Here is an 8,748-nt window from a genome sequence, read left to right on the forward strand (position 1 = left end):
CTCCACGTGGGTCGTGCGCGCTGGGACCACCAGGTTAGAGTGGCAGCGGCCACGCGGTGTGAAGCGTTTGTGTGGCCTGTGCAGAGGGGAGAGAACAGGGATAGACAGACACATAGTTGACAGGCTACAGAAGAGGCTACGCTAATGCAAAGGAGATTGGAATGACAAGTGGACTACACTTCTCGAATGTTCAGAAAGTTCAGCTTACGTTGCAAAAATGTTATTGACTAAAATGACGAAGATGATACAGTACTGCTGGCTGGTGAAGTAGGCTAGCTAGCAGTGGCTGCGTTGTTGACTTTGTTTGAACGTGTAGCTGGCTAGGTAACCTATTTTCGTCGCGGGGGACGAAAATAGCTGGCTAGCTAACCTCGATAATTACTCCAAACTACACAATTATCAAACTATGACAAAGTCAACTAACACTGCACTAGTCAAATCGTTCCATTGTAATGTATTAGTTTCTACAGTGCTGCTAGTCAGTAAAGGTTGGCTAGCTAGCAGTGGGTTTGATGATGACTAGGTGTTTTGACTAAGTCTGGAGTCTGGATAACTGCGTCGCGTCGCGGCACGGCTGGCTAGCTAACCTCGATAATTACTCTAAACTACACAATTATCTTAGATACAAAGACAGCAAAGACAGCTATGTAGCTAGCTAGCACTACACTAATCACGTCGTTCCGTTGTAATGTAATAGTTTCTACAGTGCTGCTAGTCGGTAGAAGTTGGCTAGTTGGCTAGCTAGCAGTGTTGACTAAGTTAGGAGGACGAAAACAGCTGGCTGGCTAGCTACCCTCGATAATTACTCTAAACTACACAATTATCTTTGATACAAAGACGGCTATGTAGCTAGCTAAGAAAAAATTGCTCAGATCAAACAAATCAAACCGTTGTAATGTAATGAAATGTAATATTACCTGTGGAGCGAAGCGAAGTGCGACTACCTTCTCCATGACAAGTGATTACTTTTACCTGACAGGACCACCTTACCCTTTGGTTACTGACTTTATGGTACAAGCCCCTGTGTGTCTTAACCCTTAAGATATAATGGCTGCTGTAGAAGGTTTTGATCCCAGGTTGCAACTACCATTTTCGGCCTTAATCGCAGGCCAATACAATAGCAGTAAAACTTGTTTTGTAAAAAAGTATTTTAGAGAATTCTGAACATGTATTATCTCAGAAACCTGACAATATTGTGTGGTGTTATTCATGTTATCAACCCTTGTATGATGAGTTGTTGAAGAAAATACAAATTTAGTTTGTTGACAGAATACCAGCATCCCTGTCTGATGATGAACTTTTACCTCCTCATAAAAACAATGTTGGTTTTGGATGGTGTGCTTTTTGTGAACATTCTAAAATAGCTTGAGTTTTTACTCAATATACTGATCATCGAAACTTGTCAGTGCTTTACTTGGTACAAAATGTGTTTCACCAAGGTAAAAATAGCCGTCCCATTAGTTTGAAAGTCAATTACTTGGTTTTGTTCAAAAACCCTAGAGACAAACTACAAATAAACATTCTAGCTCAGCTGATGTACCCTGGAAGGAAATCCTACTTCATGGATAGCTATGAGGACGCTACCAAATCGTGGATTTAAAAGCAAATACTCCAGAACACCTGAGGCTCCGAACAGGCCTGTTCCCGTGGGAGTGGCCGACGGTGTACATTCCTAAAAAGTAAACAATATGTCTCCGCGTTTAAAAAGAAACCTGCCCCTCTTGAGATCCCTAGTTGGGGCTAGCCATAAAGAACGGAAGGCCATCTTGGATCATTGTTCTTCAGATCTCATATTATCCCTATGTGAGATTGCTTTGAATCTTCTCAAAGGGCGCATTCCACTCACCCTGACCCAATTAAAAACATTAAAGAGACAAAAGGCAGCGATCAAACTCTTTGCCAGTAAAAGTGCAAGTCTTCAAAGGAAAAGACATACCATACAACAGTCTGGGGGTTTCTTCTACCTTTACTCAGTATAGCCGTGTCCTTCATCACCAGCCTCATTGCTGCCAGGCGTGGGGGTTATCTTCCTTTACTCAGTATAGCCGTGTCCTTCATCACCAGCCTCATTGCTGCCAGGCGTGGGGGTTATCTTCCTTTACTCAGTATAGCCGTGTCCTTCATCACCAGCCTTATTGCTGCCAGGCGTGGGGGTTATCTTCCTTTACTCAGTATAGCCGTGTCCTTCATCACCAGCCTTATTGCTGCTAGACGTGGGGGTTATCTTCCTTTACTCAGTATAGCCGTATCCTTCATCACCAGCCTTATTGCTGCCAGGCGTGGGGGTTATCTTCCTTTACTCAGTATAGCCGTGTCCTTCATCACCAACCTTATTGCTGCTAGACGTGGGGGTTATCTTCTACCTTTACTCAGTATAGCCGTGTCCTTCATCACCAGCCTTATTGCTGCTAGACGTGGGGGTTGAACACAGAATGTGATGGCCAATAAAATGTACTTAGTGCCTCATCAAAAGTTGGATAGACTTAAACAACAATTACAGGGTCCTGAAAATATCAGACAAACAGCGGAAAATGATTTGGATATGGCCATGAAGGATATTTTGAACAGAAAAGGATGAATCCCTATGATAAGGTCCAAAAATACACAAACCTCTTTGCAAAGGTATTTGACCTTGGTAAAACAAGGTGAGAGAGAGACCAACCATTTATCGCTTTCCCTATGGGAAACCTTAAAGGATGACGCGCATAGAGAGAGCCATGCCCCTGTAATGCCTGGACTGGTGATCTTACCAGTTGAAGATCAAATACATGTTGAAGATAATGTCTGCATGACTTGTTGACACATGTTCCAGCATGTAACAGGAAAAATGTTAGATACATTATGAACAAGATAAAAGATTCAAAGGCGGCCGCTACTTGGAATGACAAAGGAGAGTTTATCTTTCAGGGGGATGTTGTCAGGGGTTCACATATGATGGACTTGCTTAAAAGTATCTCTGCATCCCACCAGACTGCTGATGATAGAAGACCTCCTGGGTGGCTTCAGTTTCTTAAAGCCCTGTCAGTCCTCAACATTCCCCTCTCAGGTGTACCAAACTATAAGCTTCCCCAACAGATTCAAACTTTAAAACAAAACCCTTCAAAGAGCTACAGCACTCCTAAAGATGTTCTTGCAACCCCTCCCCCTTTTGAAAGGGTTAGTAATAACTCATTTATGGACGAGTCCTCACCCTTGACCTTTTCCTAATCCTGATCTCTCAGGGTGGTTAGACTTTTGAATGACTTCTGAATGACTTTTGATTCAATTCAATGAATTGTATTTAAAAAAAATAATACAATTTAACATTTGTGAAATTCTTTAAACATTTCACGTGAGCATACGCCTTGATTACAGGGTCTTAACCCTCAGCTCCATCTGTCTTCCTTTAACCCTCGTCTCCATCTGTCGTCCTTTAACCCTCGTCTCCATCTGTCGTCCTTTAACCCTCGTCTCCATCTGTCGTCCTTTAACCCTCGTCTCCATCTGTCGTCCTTTAACCCTCGTCTCCATCTGTCATCCTTTAACCCTCGTCTCCATCTGTCGTCCTTTAACCCTCGCCTCCATCTATCATCCTTTAACCCCCGTCCTTTAACCCTCGTCTCCATCTGTCGTCCTTTAACCCTCGTCTCCATCTGTCATCCTTTAACCCTCGCCTCCATCTATCATCCTTTAACCCCCGTCCTTTAACCCTCGTCTCCATCTGTCGTCCTTTAACCCTCGTCTCCATCTGTAGTCCTTTAACCCTCGTCTCCATCTGTCGTCCTTTAACCCTCGCCTCCATCTATCATCCTTTAACCCCCGTCCTTTAACCCTCGTCTCCATCTGTAGTCCTTTAACCCTCGTCTCCATCTGTCATCCTTTAACCCTCGCCTCCATCTATCATCCTTTAACCCCCGTCCTTTAACCCTCGTCTCCATCTGTCGTCCTTTAACCCCCGTCTCCATCTGTCGTCCTTTAACCCTCGTCTCCATCTGTCGTCCTTTAACCCTCGTCTCCATCTGTCGTCCTTTAACCCTCGTCTCCATCTGTCATCCTTTAACCCTCGTCTCCATCTGTCGTCCTTTAACCCTCGTCTCCATCTGTCGTCCTTTAACCCTCGTCTCCATCTGTCGTCCTTTAACCCTCGTCTCCATCTGTCGTCCTTTAACCCCCGTCTCCATCTGTCGTCCTTTAACCCTCGTCTCCATCTGTGGTCCTTTAACCCCCGTCTCCATCTGTCGTCCTTTAAGCCTATCCTATGACACCTACAGTATTCACCTCTAACACAGACCTTGTTTTTTTCCTAGTGCTCTTTAGAAACCTGAATAGCAACTACATCCAAGCAATAATGTGTTCTGCTGGACAAAACCTTTTGTTATCTGTTTATTTCATTACATCATCAACATTCCTAGTGGTCTAGGGAAAGTAATAATACTTTTATTCAGTTCTAACTGCAAATTCTAATAGACAGTGGTCTGATGTTCGAGGCTCACAAACAAAGTGAGAGAGGACCCACTCAAGGCTGACTTCACTATCAATCTGAAGCATGACGTAAGCTTCATATCCAAACGCCTTATAGCTATGAGTTTGATGCTTCTAATGGAATTGTGTATAAAGAGTCATTTAAATTATTTGTTTTTAACGTTTTGAAATATCTGCTACTGTCATGACGGTATGGAGAAAAGCAGATGTTTTTATTTCATTTGTGTCTCTGACACTGCACTTTCTTCAACTTGTACTTCTCTGCTGTCCCCTGTCCTTTCCTGCTCTTGTTGACCAGTGAGCCTACAGTATACGCTAACCTCGCCTTAAGCGTAGTAGGTGCAAATAAAGTGAAGTATAATTTTAATATAACCTGGTGTCACAAATGAATTTCCTCCGACAATTGCCCAATAGAAGCAGCTTCCTCCTCATATCTCCCTCCTCCTAAAGCCCTACTGGCTGTCACATTGTTGTGTGAGGGACTCTCCGTCCCTGTGACTCCGCCTTTTCATTCTTTTCTGCCTTTTAATCTCAGAGCATCTTCAGTCCTTCATTCAGGGGAGAAATAGAATAACACTCTCTCTCTCCCTCTCTCTCTCTCTCTGTGGACACATTCCCTGTCACATTTCTTAGCCTCATGGATTTAGCCTCAGATATGAAAGACAGGGAATGGTAACACTTTACAATAAGGTTACATTAGTTAACCTGAATAAATAAATCATTCATTTAATATCTACTAAGTATTTATTCATTGTGTGTGTTTACTAAGCCATAAATGCATTAATACATTATTTGAAAAAGCTGATAATTCATGTTAGTTAATAGTTATATAACTTTAATTTCCTGCATCTAAACCATTCAGAAACAAATGGTCTGTTAGGAAGAGAGTTACTCATTCATAATTAACAGCATGATAAGGTTTTATCATGTATCATGTATTATTTTTAGTGATGCAGGTTCATGTCATTGAGAGATTGTCTTTATTCTAGTTTAAAAATAACTTACCATTGACTAACTGATGCCATGACAACTTGTTAAGCAATAGCAAATGAAGAAAACAATCTGTTCAGAGTATGTCATTTATCTTTAATTTGAAAAGCAGGATCATCAACATCACACAGTTTCATCACAAGTTTACCTAATGTTAGTTAACCTCTTGGGGCTAGGTGGGACGCTAGCGTGCCACCTGTGGTGCACTCCATCAACAGCAGGTGCATTTCAAGAGCGGCAAATTTGAATCCAAATAAATGTCAAAATTCAAATTTTTCAAAAATACAACTATGTTACACCATTTGAAAGATAAACATCTCCTTAATCTAACCACGTTTTACGATTTCAAAAAGGTTTTACGGCGAAAGCATAAATTTAGAGTATGTTAGGACAGTACATTTACAAGAGTTGTGTGTAATGTTTTGTCAAGTCAAAGACAGGGTCACCAAAACCATAAAACCAGCTAAAATGATACACTAACCTTTTACAATCTCCATCAGATGACACTCCTAGGACATTATGTTAGACAATGCATGCATTTTTAGTTCTATCAAGTTCATATTTATATACAAAAACAGCGTTTTACTATGGCATTGATGTTGAGGAAATCGTTTCCCTCCAATAACCGGCAGTCAAGTCAGCGTCAGAAATTAAATAATTAAAATTAGAAAACATTGTTAAAATATTATATTGTCATTTAAAGAATTATAGATTTACATCTTTTGAACGCAATCAACTTGCCAGATTTAAAAATAACCTTACTGGGAAATCACACTTTGCAATAATCTGAGCACTGTGCCCAGAAAAATACGCGTTGCGATACAGACTAGACGTCATGTTGGGGAGATCTAAAATCGAAAATACTATGTAAATAATCCATTACCTTTGATTCTCTTCATCAGATGTCACTTCCAGGTATCACAGGTCCATAACGAATGTAGTTTTGTTCAAAAAAGCTCATCATTTATGTCCAAAAATCTCCGTCTCGTTAGCACATGATGTAAGCCAGCCGGACTTCTCGTCATGAACGAGGGGAAAAAATATATTTCCGTTCGTTCAAACATGTCAAACGTTGTATAGCATAAATCATTAGGGCCTTTTTTAACCAGAACATGAATAATATTCAAGGTGGACGAATGCATAGCCTTTTATAACGTATTGGAACGAGGGTACCCAACATGAAGTAGCGCGCCAGGTGTCTAATGGGACATCACCGTTCCATGGCTCTTGTTCGGTCAGATCTCCCTCCAGAAGACTCAAAACACTTTGTAAAGGCTGGTGACATCTAGTGGAAGCAATAGGAAGTGCCAAAATATTCCTAAACCCCTGTGTCTTTCAATGGGATAGCTTTAAAGTCAATACAACACATCAGGTATCCACTTCCTGTCAGAAAATGTCTCAGGGTTTTGCCTGCCAAATGAGTTCTGTTATACTCACAGACACCATTCAAACAGTTTTGGAAACTTTAGAGTGTTTTCTATCCATATATAATAAGTATATGCATATTCTAGTTACTGGGTAGGATTAGTAACCAGATTAAATCGGGTACATTTTTTTTATCCAGACGTGCAAATGCTGCCCCCTAGACCCAACAGGTTAACCTGAAAGGTTAGCCTACCTAAACAGTAGCTAGCTAACAGCAGATCATGACTTAGTATAAAAGTCTGCACTGAACTTCAAAGGCTGTTTTTTCAGTAGCTACATGTTTGCTGTTTGCTGTCTCTTGTAAATTCCTCTGTCATTATTTCTAACTGTTAGATATGGCTCGTTGGCTAATCATTAGATAGGTGGATAGCTTTTTTGTGAATACATGTTTTATTTGTCATGTTGGTGAGCTGCAGTGAGTGACAGATCTTGGTTTTGTATTGAAGTGTAGACTGTTGACCCCTGGAGGTGGGAGGTAGAGTAGCTGTGTCATTTCCTAGCCTACATTCTTCTGGAACAGAGCGATGCAAACTTCCACTCACAGGGCACATCAAACCAGAGCTTCTCACTTGCAGCGTTCATCTGCAGACAGTCCTCTCCTTCTCCAGCGTTATTGGGCTCACCAGTGTTCCAGTGAGTGTAGTCAAATCTGGACCCATCTGACCACATCCATAAGCCCTCCTTGACTGCATCAAAACCTCCAACCCAGGTGCCAGGTAGGTGGCCAATGGTGTCCTTTGTCAGTGCTTGCATGAACTGGTACTCTAAAAGGTTACGCACAGATGCTAGGTTTCCACCAAGTGCCAAACAGTTTTGCTCGGAATCTGCCCATGACTGTGGAATGCTGACAAACTTGAAACAGCGTGATCCATATGTGTGCCAGTCTGAGGGACATGAACTTTCCTTTGTCCCCTCCTGCACTGCTGCTACCTGAGCCTCAACAGGAGGAGTCTGTTCCACCTCAGTCTTCAGTAAGGGTTCTAAACCAAGGAGCTGGTTTGTGTCGCCCAGTGCAATGGCAGCACTCAGAAGCAGAAGGATGGCCAACTTCTCCATGGTAATATTTTCCTGTCAGAGAAGGAATCACAGGTGGTAGTCTGTAGGTTCTGTTCAGCTTGAGATAGAGGAACACTTTTATACGTGCAGGTCACCAAGCCACAAGGACGAAGTACAAAAACATATATTTACACTGATTCCAATGTACCAAAAAAACATGTTGACACTAATTCCACATCCTATTGGGAAATGTATCCTAATCCTTGTGGCAAATATACACTGAGTGTACAAAACATTAAGGTCACCTGCTCTTTCCATGACCTAGACTGACCAGGTGAATCCACTTTAATCAGTGTATATAAATGGGAGGAGACAGGTTAAAAAATTATTTTGGAGCCTTGAGACAACTGAGAGATGGATTGTGTGTGTGTCATTCAGAGGGTGAAGACAATAGATTTAAGTGCCTTTGAACGGGGTATGATAGGTGCCAGATGCACCTGTTCGTGTCAAGAACTGCAACGCTGCTGGGTTTTCACGCTCAACAGTTTCTGGTGTGTACTAAACATTAAGAACAACTTCCTAATATTGAGGTGCAGCTCCTCCCACCGAATACGAAGAATCAACATGAAAATAAGGTTGTCTAAGCAACAACAAAAACCTTTAAGCAGCAAAAACTACAATTAATAAATACAGATGTATAAATACAAATGAATGAAACTGAAAAAAGCATTTAAACCCGGCCGGGCCCCCAAGAAAGAATTCAAATGTGAAAGATTAGCAGTAGAAGTTGGAAGTTTACTACATACACCTTAGCCAAATAAATTTAAACTAAGTTTTTAACAATTCCTGACATTTAATCCTAGTAAAAATGCCCTG

The 8,748-nt window shown here is 41.5% G+C and overlaps 1 pseudogene; it reads right to left on the minus strand.

Moving 5' to 3' along the window:
• Positions 1-7,053: 7,053 nt before the first annotated feature.
• Positions 7,054-8,105, minus strand: LOC145875711 (ladderlectin pseudogene; annotated as a pseudogene).
• Positions 8,106-8,748: the final 643 nt, after the last annotated feature.

The sequence above is a fragment of the Salmo salar genome, unplaced genomic scaffold, assembly GCF_965601325.2.
Source record: "Salmo salar unplaced genomic scaffold, fSalSal1 ptg000322l, whole genome shotgun sequence".
NCBI classification, from domain to species: Eukaryota; Metazoa; Chordata; class Actinopteri; order Salmoniformes; family Salmonidae; genus Salmo; species Salmo salar.